General features: G+C 34.5%; 1 protein-coding gene across 3 annotated transcripts in view; it reads left to right on the plus strand.

Moving 5' to 3' along the window:
• Nucleotides 1–1503: 1503 nt before the first annotated feature.
• nAChRalpha3 (nicotinic Acetylcholine Receptor alpha3) overlaps nucleotides 1504–17721 on the plus strand; it is a 91905-nt gene continuing 75687 nt past the window's right edge. For 2 of the 3 annotated variants that reach the window (XM_068285319.1, XM_068285321.1), the window contains exons 1-2: nucleotides 3080–3236; nucleotides 12977–13092. The gene's annotated coding sequence lies outside the window, so the exon portion shown is untranslated. Of the gene's footprint in view, nucleotides 1921–3079; nucleotides 3237–12976; nucleotides 13093–17721 lie in introns of those variants that run through there. The other variant, XM_068285320.1, reaches the window with a different exon arrangement.

Raw genomic sequence — 17721 nt, forward strand, 5'->3', positions numbered from 1 at the left:
GGTAAAGAAAGGGATAGAGAGTAGAAGACTGTGTAACCGCATCTACCTACATAGAATGTGTGGATATGTGGGAATATGTGGATGCAGTGGTCAGCTTGCATGCAAATTGATGCTTTTTGTTGGGTTTCACATTATGTTGGTCACTCTACTGCTGCTTGCACTTTCGACAAGGATTTGGTTTTCATGCAGATTACTACAATGCCAAAGTAAACGTCAATGAAGAATGTGACAGATGCTGGTGGCAAGACAAAAATAAATTAGTGGGCGGCACTAAGAGGAGCCCGAATAGAAGATGGCAAAACAACAAAAATATGATGAACGAATGCGATTGAAGTTGGAAATGGAAATGAAAAGGAAATGACCCAACCAAAACCAATATAGCGAAAATTAAATGAAAATTGATCAACTGCAATCCTCTTTAAATAAATCCATGTCATGACAATGCTTACGACCACAATGTAAAGTGATCTGTAAACAAAAAAATTAATAAGTTTTGAAACACATATTTATATATAAAATATCTCAGACCAAGATTGTACACACTTACATAGAAGCTATTGAAATGACATATTGACATTATTTTAATCAAAACATTAAGATCAATAATATAAATTTTGTTATTTAGGATTAAAGTTTTGATAAAATATTAATTATACGACATGTTAATAATATCAACTAACTTGATTAACTAGTAAAGACATAGATAATATAAATTATTGGCACCACATGACGTATGAGTAACAATTTATACAGTCTTACGGCCAAATATTATTTATTCTTCATTGGTTGGTCACCAAATAATATTACTTATATGACATGTAACACGCACTTCCATGAGGAAATAACTCTCGGTAATATGCCAATGAAATTGACAAATTTTGATTTTAAAATATCTATTTGAAACTTATATTTTATGTTTTTATGGTACTACATGACGTATCAGCATTTTTGTGATTTATCTTTTGACAATTTGTAAGACTATTAGTAAAGCAATAGAAGAAGAACTGAATCTCTATAATACTACGATTTTGTACGAATCGCAATAACCTTCATCTACTGACCTAGATTAAAAAAAGTAATTTTTTAAAACCTAACATAAAAAATTGAGTTTATATTTAGCAGTAATTATTTCTCTTTCAATTCTTTTCCGTTTGATCATAATTGTTGATGTTTTCATTATTTTTGTTGAGCGTTTTTAAATTAAAATGGTAATGTTTAGGTTTTCAGGTCAAGATAAAGATGCGACCCAATAATAAAAGCAGCATCACTTATACGCACCGTACGCCGGCAATAATCATAGAAATAGCCCCCGCATTACACACGTTGCGCATGCCAGGGAAATTTTAACAGCATACAAATGGGGGAAATTCTTTAATGTTCTTTCTCTGTTGTATTAGCAGCGGCAGCATCGGCAGCATCAGCATCAGCAGTAGCAGCAGCATCCTTGGCTGCTATTTGGCAGGACAAACAGTATGAAACAGGACTCAGCGCAGACGGCACGCGTTTCGCAACGACGAGAACGGTTTAAAAAACAACAGCCAACAGCAACAGCAACACAAGAGTAGCAAGCACACAACAACAACAACAACAACAGCAACGCGCGATAATACAACGACAACAACAACAACAATAATAATAACAAAGACAACAACCCAAAGTCGTACATTTATTATTTTTTTTTTGCGTGCGTGTGTGTGTGTGTTGTTTCGAAGCAAAAGTCGCAAGTCGCAAGTTGAAATCGTCCTTTTACTCGTTCGTGTCCGCGCTCTGTGTGTCTGTTTCGGTGTGTGTTGGTGTGTTTGTGTGTTGGTGTCTGTTGTGTCTGTGTCGTCAATTTTTTTTTGCGAATTTTTTTTTAGTTCTTTTCTATTTTTTTGTCGACTGTGTCGTCGGTGTCGCGCATGTGACTGCCTCAGCTGCGTAGGTTTTCTGACTTTTGTTGTTATTTTCTTTGTTTTAAATTTCATTGAAAATTTGTTTTCTATTTTTTGATAAAAATTATATTAAATATGGCAAAATATGCACTTAGAACTAGGAGACAAGTTGTAAATTTGATTCTTAGCTAAAGTCAAACCATTTGAGAATTTCCAAAACATCGCCTAAAACGCGCGCGCTTACATAAGTTGGTTGAGTTGGTCTAAATACAGGAGATTGGTTGAACGCGGGGAAGGGTTATCTATGATGTATTGGGAATGATATCTGCTGTTCAATGTTATCCAAACAATAAAAAGTCTTTGCTCAAGTCAAAGAAAATGCTACGCTCATGCAAATTATATGACTAAAACAAGAAATAATATAAGAAAAGACAACAAAAAAAAAAAAAAAAAACCATTGAGTAAAGTAAATGGCGCGCTGTCAGGGCCATTGTCTGAATTGCCATTGCCTACTTTGTGGCGCGCGCGCGTTTTCTTGGTATTTGCTGTATTTGCTGCTACTGCTGCAAAAATTGTTACACGGTCATTGCGGAGGTCGCGCCAAAAGAGACTAACTAAAGCAATTGCAAACTGCAGCAACAGACTAACAACAACTAGAATAACAAGCACCAACAACAATTGCTGCATTAACTGACAATAGAAAGATTTCATAATGCAATTGCATATAATAATGTGCCGACATGAATATTAACTTGATCAAATTTTCAACTTGTTGCTTATATTATGCATATCTATATATGCATACATAGGTATATTTAGAACATTAATTGTATTTTAATTTGCTCCTGGCCCTCTATTGTTTCTGTCTTTCTCAGCTGTTTCGACCAACAACAACAGTAACAACAACAACAACATATTTCTTTCTGCCACAAAAACTAACAAAAAGGCAAAACTAATAAAGCCAAAAATAAAAAGAAATAACTAAAAACAAACATAAAAAAGAAATCCCTGAAACAGAGTAAAAGTTAAATGAATAGAAATTAAAAAAAAAAAGGAAGAATTTTTAATAAGAAAATCGAAACAAAAAACAGAAGAAATAACTATAAGCCAAAACCAAACCAAAATCCAATTTGCGTTTGAGTGTGTTTGTCTCCCAACTGTCTGTGGCTGTGTTTGTGCGACGTGCGACGAGTGTGTGTGTGTGTGTGTGTGCGTGTCCGTGTCTGCGTTCGTGTGAGTGTGTGCCCGTTTGTTTGGATGTGTGAGTTTGTGTGTGTGTCTGTGTACGTGTGCTAGTTGAAGGAGAGACTTCTACGCTTTTCATTTGTTTCTGTCTGCAGAAAGCAAATTTTTTGTGCCAAGGTAAGATTAGCATAGACATATAAATATGCTCACATAACTATAAACTCACACAAACACACACACACACACACACATGCACACATATCGTACGTAAGTGTGTATAAATCTATATAAGATATACAATATATATACACCCTTGTATTCCTCTAGATATCCTCATGAAAATACACGAAAAGAGGAAGAATTTCATTTCACATGATAAGTCTATATCAATGATTAAGAATCAAAGCTAAAAAGCAAAGTCAAGGCAATTTTTATATGAGTTATTTGTACGGTATATGGCCACACCCCTAATATAGATGAGACATTAGTAAGAATATTTAATTTGGCTTCACCAGCATATAGAAAATAATGGAATATCTCAAACCTCTTTGTATTTACTTTTGATTCCAAAAAGCTTATAGCTTATAAATCAATAACTAGAACATGTCGATATAAGTAACCAAATATTTTAAAATTAAAATTAAAAATTTTCTACACAAAAAGAGAACCATTTTGCAGTTCAAACGGGGTGGGCAATGTACTCCTAATTAAAAGAATCTAAAAAAGAAAAAGAAGTCTAAACGACAAAGAATCCAAAAAAAGCACACGAAGATCTAATACGACTTTAAAAAATATTTTGTTAGTTAAATTTTTAACCAATTCTCGGATTGGTTTTCTTATATAGAACTAGAGCAGTTTGAGAAACATTTCTCACGCAAAACTTATATTTAGCTCTAATTAAATTAGTTCATAGTTAGTTTGTTTTCATTTCTGGCATTTGTTGTTAATTGATTCATACATACGACCAGCACCACCCATCGCATAACACGATGATGATGTGCCACGCCTCTTAATTGCAGTAAAATTTTTTTTCGCACAAAACATTTAACCGCCATAGTCGTTTTTTTTTAAAACCCACTCTTGAAATTTTTAAATCTACTATCAAACAAAAAGCAACGAAAACCAAGCGGTCAGATAGACAGGAATAATATTGACGAAGTTAATATGCCCTTGCCAAAAATTATTACACATATAAGTATTGGCCAATATAGCGGTAGCTTTATCTGAAGACTGTTTCATTTTCTACCCTTGCATTAACCTAACTTGGCGTTTTTTCTTTAGAAAGGTTTGGCATTTGTTGTAAATTTCTGATGAAAACAAATATACCCATTTGGCGAGTATATAAAAAAATAAATACGAGAAGTGCCCCTGTGCGTATGCAATGGGAAAAATGTTAAAATGTTTGCCCAACAATTTTGAGCGATTACGAAATGTGTGAGTGTATGTGTGCATGGTCGTGGGTGTGGTGAGTTCTCTCTGTGTGTGTGTGTGTGTGTGTGGCTGAACAACTCTCTGACATGAATGGCTCTAGTGGGAGTGAAGAGTAACAAAAGCAGCTGCTGCTATTGTAGTTCCTGTTGTTATTGTTGTTGGTACTGTGGTTGCCAAAACAGGCAAAAGCGCCTGTTTTATTTATTTTGTTGCTGGCATTGTTTTAGTCGTCCAGTTTTCCCCAGCTTTCCTCTCTGTCACTTTCCAATCCCCTTGCCCCTTCTCTTTTCTTCTGCTCTCATGGTAATATGTGTGTCGGATATATGTCCAATTCCATCTTCAATCTGCATTCATGTGCCTACAGAGTAGGGTTTTAATTAAATGCAATAACAACAACGACAACAACAACAACAACTAAACATTCCCATAACCATAACAGCAACTTAGTTTGTTAGTTTTTGTATTAGTTTAGTATATGTATATCATACAAAAATATATACTTATAAGTCTTTCTACTTATCTAGATGTCCATACTGTTCTAGTTTAAAATTTGACTTGTTTAACTGGCTGTTTGCGGTTTGATTTTTCAGAAAATAGTTTTTTTTACTGCTTGAACTGCTTTGTTTGTCGCGTTTTTAAGGCGCCCTTAATGTTTGGGATATATTATATTTTCCCCTACCGAATCTTATAATGAAGTATTAAAAAAGATCTTACTATATTTTTGAGCTTAGAAAATGAAAATTTTTAATAGTTTTGTTAAACAAAAACCATTTAAAATATTTGCTTAGGGGATAAAAAAGTTTTTATGCATAGTTATGAGAATTTCCCATTTAATTTTCAAAGTGTTTGATGTTAATACAAATTTGTTTAATTGAAAATGCTTTCGTTCTTTGGATAGCATATCCAATTTTCTTTGCCTGCTTGGGACACCTGTCTAATAGATAATATACAATTTATGTATTTGCTTTAAAGTTGGTCATTTAATTTAACCATATCCACATATTTAACATTAACAATTTAACTTAAGGTAATTATGCATTGGGGTCCAAGGAGTTTGCTTTCGTGTTTCAGTTTTGTTAAACAAATATTGGAAAGTCACCCTTGGGTCTTATTGTTAGTCTAAGCAATAATAACTAATAACGATTTGTGTATGCAAATTAAACGAACTGATTAAATGTTAAATTCAACACTTGACAGCAATAGTAAGTGCAATAACAACAGCAAAAACAAAAACTTATTCAAGTCAGTCACAAAAATTATTGCATAAATTTCTATATGTATTTTGCATTTAAATCGTTTTAATTGTTGCCTGCTGGCTAAATGTAAGCAATTTTGGTGTGTGTGTGTATGTGTGTGAATGAACTTAACATTTAGAATATTCCATTTTCTCTCCCTTTTCTGCCGGTTCTCTAGCTCTAGTTCTATTGTTGTTTCCGATGCTGTCTCTCTGGGCAAAACAAAAGGGCGACTCAAATTTCATTGCAGACAATGGGGCGTATGAGCAATAACAAGAGCAGCATAGCAGCAGGAGCAGCAGCAGCAAGAATGAACGAACATTGCAGAACGAGGCAAATAAAATGTTAACATGGCCAAAGGGAAAGGGAAAATCGTTTTGGATTGTGAATTTTGAGTAGCCCAAAATGAAGAGATTAGTGAAATGACCACCACACCACCGCCATCACCACTACCACTACCACCACCACCTTTAGTAGAGATGAGTCTGGAACTGGGCAAACACAAAGAGACGAGTCAACACGGCAGGCGCTGAAATTTCAACTCGGAACGAACGAACGAAAAAAAGAAGAAAAACCAAGCCCCAGGGAGGCAGTTAAAAGGCAAGCGGAATGACATGAAGTGTAGCATGGCGGCGGATTGGAGAAAAAGGGGCGGGGCAGGGAAAAGCTTAGTCTGCTCTGACCTGAGTCCATGCTTCGGTTTCAGCTTCTGCTTCTTCTCTTTTACTGCTGCGCCGGGCTTCATCTCAAACTTGGCCGTTATCCTTGCTTGTCGTTTGGCATTTGCCTCGTTGCTTTTTATGGCCCATGTCAAACATTGCAAATCAGTTTAAACTAACATGCGAAGAGTATAAAAGAGACAGACAGCGGAAAGAGACCAGAAAAATAAAGAGGAAAATAAAAATAGAGCGAGGTAGAGAGATGGTGAGGAGAAAAGGCGATGCTAAGCGTAGGCGCGCAAATGTGTTGTCTGCATTGCAGCTGACGCCTATTTTCTACTCTTCCCCCACCTCACCAGCCTTCGCCAACTTCAAATTGATGCCAACACATTTTTAAATGCTGTTCTTTTTACCTATTATTTCTCACCTAACACTTTAAAACTATTCGAAACTGGCAACAAAAAAATCCACAACTCCCAGTTGCATCTATTGTCTGATATATGACCTTAACGTTAATAGATATAAAGACTGACAGAATTGAAATAGGTGGAACCTTATTTGAATTTCACTTAGGTCTATTTCAAATAAATTGTGTTATAATACTTGAAACGAAAGAAATGCATAGAGGGTATATCTGTGACTTTGAAGATTTAGTTTATGTTTGTTTATTAACAATATTTTGAATCGAAATGATGCAGTTCGTCTGACTGTGCCTTGCAAACTGAAAGGCATAATGATTAAATATGTTACAGACCAGAGACTGGTGATTCCATTGCCATTTCACGATTAAATTTGACAATTTTTGATTATTGTTCTTTTAGGATAGATCGAAAAAACAAAATGTTACAATATAATTAGATGTTGTTTGGTCGGCCTAACTTAAGTCTAGCCGAAGCTTGTGATTCCAATAGGCATCAAGCCTTTAAATAAACAATCTTTTAGATAAAAATATGAATTTTAACAAGATAACGACCTACAACCTAACACTGAAACCTTTTTCATATATGACATAATTTTAGATTATTATGTGCATTTGTAAATTACTTAGTTTGGTGTAATGAAATGACTCTTTTCCAATCTGTCAAGGCGGACGGAACGCGTCTCGTCATGCAACTAAGAAGAATTTATTTAGTTAATAAATCAATTACCTTAGTATTAAGTTTAGTATCGTTATGATACAAAATATAATTGGTGAACGCCTTTGGACAAAATTGGCTACGTCCAACGAAAAAAAAAAAAAAAAAAAAGAAGCATTTTGCCCTAAAAAGTATGCTATATTTCGAACAAAGCAAACTCTTTAAGTTGTCATTCGTTTTCTATGCACTTTAATTACTTTTGCTTAATATTTATCGACTTCACATTGTTTATCTTGCTTTAATCTAAGTAACCCAATTATATTTTAGATATTTCTGTGTCAATTTAATATAAAATAAATGACCTTTATTTCACTTATTAAGTCTCAAAACAAACCACAAAATCTTCAACTCCCCGAGTACAACAAAGGGTTTGGTTTTGCGAGATAAAAAAAGCTGAACTTATAAACGGCTATAAACGGCATATTTGCATATCCTTATATAGTTGTCTGAAATTAAGGCTTCGACTTGGAGTACTTTAGCATATGTACCCAATGGACTTTGCAATCTCGATGCTGTGTGTGTGTGTGTGTTGGGTGTGCAAGTGTGTATTCTTATTTCCCCTTCTGTTTTTGGTCAATTGTAACTTAATTTATTGAGCAGAAGCATTAACACATATGTTTGTTGGTTTACAAATTGCTATAACTACAGTCCCATATTACCTTTTCGCCTGTCGCCTTTGAAGTCACACTTACCTTTACAATTAACCAATTAACACCCACCTCTTACCCCTTGCCTTTGCCTTTGCTTTCGGTTGTATGCATTTTTATTTTTATGAGTTTTTATGACCATTTTATTGTTGTTGCTTGTTTGTTGTAAACAAAAATTTGTTTGCTCATAAAAATTTTAATTGCTCCAACACAGAAAACAATGGAGAATGCAAAAAGCAAAATGAAATAGCCAAAAAAGGCAAGGATAATAGCCGACTTTCGTTTGCTCTTTCATCCACAAATGTTTAGTTCAAACTTTTCGAATCTCTTTCCCTTAGCTTAAGTTGCTAATAATTGTTGTTCACGAATTTATTCATTATAAATATTTGTATACCTTTTGTGTCTAAAACATTTTAATAACTCCTTTCTGTTAGGGTATAATAAAGAAGAGAAAGGAAAAAGGCACACAAGGCATAATGAGAACTGGGCAAAAGTGAGAGAAAAGTGCGAGAGACAACAGAGCTAATAAAAATAAATAATAACAAAAACAAAAACCAAAAAAAAAGGCAAAATAAGTGGCAAACGGCCAGGCAACTGTGGCATGGGTATGAGTGTGGGTGTGGTGCCAGGGGGTTGTTGTGTATGTGTGTGTGTGTGTGTGTGTGTGTTGCTGGTGCGGAGGGTAGGGGCCGGTCTAAAGAAAAAGGGAAACGCGTTTGTGCGTTCAATTAGCTTGACAGGCAGATTGTGGGCAGTGGGCCAGCAATAAACGAGAGCTACTTGAAGACTTTCAAAGGAAAACAAACGTTAAGCCATACCGATTTGAATTATAAAAAAAGAATATATTTTTAATGTACTCGTTTAAAAGAGAGCCAACATCTAAAAAAAGATAAGATAAGAATCCCAAAATCTGTATTTCATGTTTGGGAACATAATCAAATCAATTGGAAGAAAAAAATTACAAATTTAGCAATTAATAAATGATAATTAATAACCATAATGTTACACTATATCTCCCTTTCCTTTAATGCTTATTACAAATGTTAATGCAACCAGAAAGGTTTTGGGATTTGCTTGCTGCTAAAGAACTTGGAAATCGGCCTCCTTTTTGCTTGGACCAACGTATCCTTGCCTGTCTTCCTTCCTGTTATCACTTTTCCGTTCATTCTCAGCTCTCTCTCTCTTTCTCTTCCTCCCACATCCCTTTCTGTCTCATGCTTTCCGTGTATTTTCTTTCTCACTTTCTGTTGTGGTTTTCAATGTGTTTGCCCTGGCATGCCGCAGTAAACGCATAAAATGCGTACAATAAAAAATTATAATAAATATATATATATGTATCTTATATATGTATGTATGTATAAGGGTGTGTGTGTGTGTGCGCGTACATCTTCTCAGTTTTTTGCTTTTTACTTCCTGCTGACTAGCTGGTTGGCTGCCTGCTTTTGCCTCTGATTCGCGCAAACTTTTTAATAGCACTGAAAATGCCTCCTGCCAAAAAAGAAAAACGAAAGGAAAACCCCCCCACAGGAAGTATTTTGAGATTTGCGACGATGACGCTGGCCGCCCGGCACAATGGTAGCGTCTCCTGGCTCCCAACACTCATTACACACTATACATACAAAGTATATCTTTCCCTTCTGCTCCTTTGCATTTTTCTTAACTTTAGGGTCCTTACTTAGGTTGGTAGCATTTTAAATATTAAATATTTCCCCTTTAGTGCCGGGGCAAGTGAATAACTAAAAGGCAATATAACTTTGCACACTAATCTTTTTGGCCGGGATTCAATATATTGGTAAACTATGTACAATAAACATACATACATATATGTATGTGGATGTATATGTTGATTTAACGTTACCGTAGGTCATTAAGCTCATCTAACAAATAAAATTCAAAGAGTTCTCTTCAAGAAAAGTATCAGAGATTACGACTTAGTTGGAATTGACTCTAACTCATTTTAATCGGTTGTTTACCTACTCTAGTAATTGGAGAAAGGTTAATACCTTGTACATTGAAAGACATTTCATTGAAATTACTAAAGTTATTTGACTTGATTAAAATGTTTCCTACAAATTCAAAGACTATACCCCGCATATTATTAATTGGACCTTAAGTGATGAAACTCTCTCTATATTTCCAGCACATAATCAAGATATGTGCAATTTCTTTATACATATATCTTTTTATTTCATCTCTGTTCATTGGCAAAGTTAAGTGACAAATGAGTAGACAAACAAATTGGCTAAGCTCTCAGCCGGGGTAGAATAAATCATAATAAAAATCACAAATATGACATATTACAAATGGTTTAAGTAAATAAATAAACAAAACCGGCAGCAGCAAGAAAAATTGACAAATTTATATGCAAACTAAAAATGGATAACTATCAACCTATCCTTCACCATTCTTCCATCCCCTGTCTCTCACCAAATACTCTCTTTTCCTCTCTCTCGTCAAAAAAAAAGGAAAGTAAGCTTATTTGCATATTTGCCCAATATTTGCAGTGAAAAAAAATACAGACAAACCAGATGAAACTCTTGAAAAAAAAAAACCAAAAACAAAATATAGTATATCAAATGCAAAATGCATTTAACTTTCATAAAATTATAAGTAAAATAAATATGTCAACAATTTATTTACTTATTTAGTATTTTACAAACAATTTATAAAGAAGAAAAGGTTTTCTTAGTTTATACTTATAACTTTTGTGCTTACATACATACATAAATGAGGGCCCCAACACGATGACAAAATAATTTTTCTACAAACAATTTTTGAACAAACATTTCAAATTGATAAGTTAGTAAGTGAATGATTCAAGTGCAAGTGGATAAATAATTTACATAATTGTTAAAATATTTGTTGAAATATTTTGAAGAAGCAAAACTGACAAGCGAATAAATATGCATAAGTACATACATAGGTACATAAGGATTTCCTTGTCTACCTATGAACCCCATCTATGTTGTCTTAAACGTTCTCTTTCTTTGCCTTAATAATATGGACAAATGTATGAAGTATGCAAAAGCATCTGCCATTTGCAGTCATTTGAATTTAAATTTATGCCTGAAAGTCCAGTTTGGGCAATTATAATAAAATACATATAAACACGCGTACGCCCACACACACACACACACACACACACACACACTCACAAATATTGTCTGTATATATACATATATTTGTATTTGGCATGCTAAAAAGGATAAGCCTAAGAAGCATATGCAAAATGAATCTTTAGCATAACAAATATGTTCACCGCACAGTCGCCCAAGGATTATTGATGCTGGCTGGGATATACACGTACAATATAGAAAAAACAAAAGGATGAGAATGTTAGTGGACAGGACATAGGGTGGGGGGTCAAAAGAAGATAGAATGACTCTTTACCAGCTAAGTAACTTTGGCCTGATGACTGTCAAACAAAAGCAATAGAGAGAGCCGTGGAGAGTGGAGAGAGTAGAAGGGTAAACGAGGTAGACAAAAGCAGAACAAAGGCCAGACATTTTTTGGCCACATTAATCGAAGTTGAAATGGTCTAAATGAGTGAATGACTGAATGAGCGAATGGCTGAATGAATGAATAAAGGAAGGAAGGAAGCCCTAGGAAGGAAACACTGTAGACTAAAACTGCTGCTGCTGTTGCTGAGTCAAGGTTCCCCTTTCACAAACCACTCCCAATCGCCCAACCAAGGGAAAAAAAACCGAAGCGGAGAAAACGAGGTCAACCCACATGCAGAGCAGGTGGAGAGGAGGTGAACAGAGATCCATACCAAAAACTGGAAAGACTTAAATGAAGTCTTATGATTTATTTGCCTAAACAATTGATATGCCCAAACACAAAAGTAGGCGACCGGAGGCTGGGGACGGGGTAACCCGTAAGAGGGCGTGGCCCAGACATTTTCACAACTCTTTGAGAGACGAAGATGAAATATGTAAATAGGATTTATGGTAAAGTTTTAACAGAAGCTAAGAAAACAACAACAACAAAACATAAAGGAATATGAAAGAAGGAGAAAAGTAACTCACAGAACACAAAATTTTCAACAACAACATAAGTAAAAGCAGTAAGAGACACACGAAGAGCGAGAAAGAGACCGATAGATGGGTGGAATGGGGAAAAAAAAAACATATTTATCCAAGTGAGTGAATGAGCAAGTTGTTTAAATGTAATGCGAGAGTTAATCCAACAATTTGCAATATATATTTTCCTATTCAAAAAAAAAAAAAGTCCTTATATCTCTGTCGAAAGCTTGATTTGTTTATACCTCTAAGAAATAAGAAAACCTGTGAGACTTTGTTTTTCTGAATCGCAGAGACTAAATTAATCCAATGATTTGAGTAAAAAAAGTGGAATAAAATATTGAAAGTTTTAAGTATATGTAATTGAAGTGAATAGAGCATTGCATTGTTCCAGACGATGACTCTTATCGATTCATTAAACATGTTTATCCTCATTATATGTAGGTGGATAAGTCCGTATTATAAAGGAACATAATTGAAACTCTTTGGATGAACTAAACCAAATTAATCTTAATCTGCCAATTATTTATATCAATATACCTACTTATTTTAAGTATATTTACGCAATATACAAATACATGTACTTTGTACAGAATATTATTCAAATGTTACTTTATTAAAGAGTTTGATGATATAATTTTTTCATAATGTTATTGTTTTGGTTTTTCTTTAAAAAATATTTCTCTTGATTTATACTTACACTTTGTATTAGCTTTTAGTTTTGAGAGCCTAATCAAAGTAAATCATTCATAAGTGTTGCTGATTTTAAATTGTATTTGAATTACAGATAAATCGGCCGAAAGCAATAAAACTATGTTGGCTTACATCGAATAAAGCATAGAGGATCGATTGGAAGTTAAGACGAGTGGATTTATATATGCTGATTTTCATATACAAATAAAGGTACGTTTATTGTAATTGTACCTTGCAGAAAGGGTATATTAAAGTAAAGTGAATCAATTTAGACAAGTTATAAAGTTGTATTTAATATTTGGCAAACTGATCAGTCTACCCATGCTGAATTTTACCTACTCCATTCACAATTTGCTTGTTGTCTTAGGCGTTTCACTTAAACTGCTCGTCCTTCATCAGTCTCTGCATCGTCTGCACCTCATCACTTGCCATCCTTCCACAGAGACATCTTTCACCCAAAACAGTTTTCTTTCTTCATTTGTTACAACCCATTCTGCAGGTTCTTTTTCCACCACCACCACCTCCTCTTGTTCAGCCTCTCTTAGTCACTTGTATTTCCTACATTTTACCCTTTGTTCATGTTGTTGTATATTTTGCTTGCTTTTCCTCATTTGAAAATGTCTTTCAGTTTGTCTTTTCTGTTTGTCATGTGAAAATTAAGCCGTCAACTGTTTGTCCCCCTGCTCTGCATCTCTTGTCAGTACCTTAGCACCTCAACCTTCCAACATGAGAAGAAGCAGCAGTAGCAGCATCATCATCATCATTCTCATCATTATCATCCCTAAAAGCTACTCACTTGGCAAAAACTTTTGTGTGGCACTGTTTTTCTGTTGTGCTATGTTTTATGTATGGGTATGTGTGTGAGTGTATTTTTTTTGGCTTCTCCATCTTCTACGACTGTCAACTTGCTTGTCGTCTGTTTGGGTATTTACGTTTTCAATAATTCATGCTTAAAGGATAATCAGGATATGCGTGTATGTAAATTTTGATAATGCCATTTTCGAATGCCACAGGACATTCTCCTTGCTCGCACAAACATCTGACACACGCACGCACACACACACACACATATACATGTCAGCTGGCTCGTTGTGGCTCATTGAGGTGCTTGAAAACATTTTCACACCTTTTTGCATGCCCCATTTGTGTTGTGGTGCCAACAGGCATCCCCAACACCACCAACTCCAGCAACCTCAACCATCCACTTAACCACCTACTCAACTCACCCATTTTTTCAGTTGCCACCATTTGTTGTTGTATTCACTGGAGAAATATGAAGCAAATGCGTGCAAAGGCAAACAGATTGTCTTAATTATATTAAATGAAATTAAAGTCGCTTAAGTTATTGTTAGCTTACTTTTAAAAACAAACAAGATTTATACGTAAATTAAAACATTGCTGTCTGTAACGAATGAAAAAGGCCGCTTACGTCAAAGAAACAATTGAAGATTTTGTGTTGAGTAGGCAGCATAACTAAACTCATCTATGGGCATGGTTTTTATAAGTTTATTTAACTTTATTTTCAATAAATTTGTCATTTTTAGATAAAGAAAAAACAAGAATTTGTCTTTAGATGTTTTTAGATATATTTGAAGGCATCATTAACCACTGACACATATGTAGAATTACAAATATCATGGATCTTAATTTAAGTTAATAACATTTAGTTGATGAAAAAGTATGTATACTTATTCATTATATCCTTGTGGAAAGTATTATGGAATTTGTCATATGTATGCAACGCATTGAAGAATATATATTTCCGACCTCACAAACTATATATTCTTGATCATCTTCGTCTGTGCATACTAACTTCACTTCCTAAATTGAAAAGCTACTGGAATCAAAGTTGGTATTTGAAGTATTTTGATCAAGTTTAGGATCAAGTTTGACATAGCTTTATATCAGACAACTATTATATAACCATAGCATTAAAAATTTCAGAATGGTAGTCAATAGAAGGATTCATAAAGTTTGGCGCAGACAATGTTTCTCTTTCTATCTAGTTTTTCTAGTACTCTATGAAAGAAAGCAATAGCAATTTCTAAAATCAAATAGGCAAACGAAAGATTCATCATTAAAAGCATATGTAAAAATTTAATATGGATCTGTTTGTAGGAAATACTATTAAAAGACAGCTGTCCAAGTAAATTTACGAAAAACAGCAATTAAAATGTCTTTTATTAACTTGTTTTTATACTTTTTAAAACAAAATTTGTCAGTTCTACTCACTTTCACTCTCTCTTAGTTGCTAGGTTGAGAAGGATATTGATTTGAATTGTCCTATATTTCATTTAAAACGATACTGACATTAAGAATGCTAAAACAGTAATTTATTTAACTTGAATGTATGTAATCCCATCCCGGTTTTGTAGAGGTCAATTTGTTATAATTCGCTGAAAGAAATGAAGTGTTGGGCTTTGAAGTTGTGAAAGTAATTTAAGCAATATGAAGTCGTTCTTAAATTTGCGTTAAATATTTGAAGTTTTATGTGAAAATTAAATGTAAAGTTTGCCGTTCTTGAGACAAAGTGTGGAAATTTGAAATTTAATAGAAAATTTCTTCTTACATTTAGGAGGAATTCAACAGCTTTTCTTATGCTAAAACCCTTTGCGGCCTTTCAGTCGCAGCCAAGTTACAAGTCAATTCAATTTTAATGGCCCTGGCAAAGTCGATAAGTTGAAAATTTCGATGATGATGTAGAGAGAAGTTGGTTCTTAAGGCTTGGTGCAAAACTTTTCGTGGTATTTTGAAATGAAATTTCAAAAATCTTCTAATAATTTAAGTTGACATTTTTGTTTATTTGAAGAGTATGTGAAGTTCGTGTAAAACTTAATGAAATAACTTTTGATTTTTGTTGCAGGAGCAGGAGACGGAGAGGTTTGACTGGGGGCATTGCTTTCGTCATGCTTTTGTGCTTTTTCATTGTTTGCTTATTCTTTATCACTGGCCTTGTCTTGTAATTTTTTGGCAAATCGAGAGGAATGCCGCCAGAGACGAAAGTGTCTTGCCCGAATGCCCTGGCAGTTAGTCATTGAAGCTATTTAGTCATTCATTTCATGCATTTATTCACTGACTTGACGGATGAGACGGGCGGGACGGAGGTCGCTCGCATCCATGCTTACAAGAATCTAAGGTCTTCACACCTTCTTGGCTGGGTTTTTGAAAATCAAGGAGGAGGCATCTTTTTGTTTGCTCCCAGGTGCGACTCATTTGCTGTTCACGCATTTTTCTTACACCATTGGCTTGAATTTTTTAAGCACCTGGTACTGATGGAAAAGAATACCAATCCTCTATCCTCCCGCCTACCCTTGCGCCTGTCTTTAAGTTTCTCAGGGGAGACTGTCATCACGGCCCAAAATGAAAAATGAGCAAACCCAGCTGAGTTTCCTCTCCCGCACAAGATAGAGAGAGAGAGATAGAGAGAGAGAGATAGAGAGAGAGGGATAGAGAGAGAGAGAGAGTGTGTGGGTACTGATAGACAGATTTTTCTGCTTCTCCCTTGCAATGTTTTGCTTTTTCCATTTGGCAGTTTTCTTCAAAATTGCTTTCACTATAGATAAGTTTGTGGTTTAAAGCTGATAGGGAGGGGAGGATATTTGGTTTTCCGTCCTGGATATTCTAAACAAAATATTTTTTGCATGCAAAATTGTGCAATCTGCGAGCTAAAAGCTGAAAGGTCTCACAACATTTTTCCCTCCCATATGTCGATAAATTAAAGAAATGCCAAAACACAGGTGGACGCCAATTGGGTATGGGATGACTGGGTGGGTGGGCGTGGCATGCATTGCATGTATGTATGTATGTATGTACGCGCTCGTATGTTGCAAAAATTCAATTTAGTTAGATTTTTATTTACTTTGGCTTTTGGTCTTCTCTAGCATCTGACACTAACAGGTGCATGCATATCGCTGGTCAACACACATACACATACATACATATATCATTCTGGGCGAGAGAATGTCAACTTCAGTCAACTGTCTCCTCCCTTTCGTCTCTTCTGACTGTTCATCGTGCAGGCCCTCAACCCTATTGCTCATATGTATATCCTTTTACTGATGTCCTTTTCGGTCACAGTTGTATAGCCAACACAATACTTTTTCATTGTATTCACATTCCCTACCCATCCCATTTGGTTTTTGAAAAAATCGCCTTGTAAGCATTTTCGGACATATTCGTGTTATTCTTCTGACACTATCTGAAGGTTGAGCTAAAAATATACGCCATCATTGAAAGTGGCTTAGATTATCTGACAAAAAAGAAAACGCAAAAGGTTGTACTTTAACTTATCTGACATACTTTCAGATATAGTTGAATTGTTTTAGTTTTTATATAGAAACAAATCCTTCAATCAGATTGATGAATCTTAGAAATAAGTAACTAATAAGTTAAGAAAAATAAAACATCAATTATTAACTTAACCAGTTTCGTTGTGTTGATTTAAGGAACTAAGCAGTTTAAAATATATAATAATACATTTAAGGATCTGGTCATATTAGTTTATGATAACCTTTACATATTCCTTTAACACTTTAGATGAGAGTCACATGAGTCCTTGAATCATTAAAGTGAATCATAAGCTATCTTGATGTTCAATCATTGGTAATACAAAGTTTAAAGAATTAAAACTTTATTTCCTCAATTTATAACATAATATTCCCTTGTCTATATTTACTTTATTCGCCATATTTAACATCAATTGATGTCATTTTAAATGCTAAACATTCAGTGGTGTAAGTGGTGAAGTCATACAATAAAAAGTTCTGCCATTATTCCCAAATGATTTGACATATATTTGGCATTTTGCAAACTGAATCAAATTAATGGATCATTGATTTT

Source organism: Drosophila tropicalis, unplaced genomic scaffold (genome assembly GCF_018151085.1).
Source record: "Drosophila tropicalis isolate 14030-0801.00 unplaced genomic scaffold, ASM1815108v1 contig_4, whole genome shotgun sequence".
Lineage (NCBI taxonomy): Eukaryota > Metazoa > Arthropoda > Insecta > Diptera > Drosophilidae > Drosophila > Drosophila tropicalis.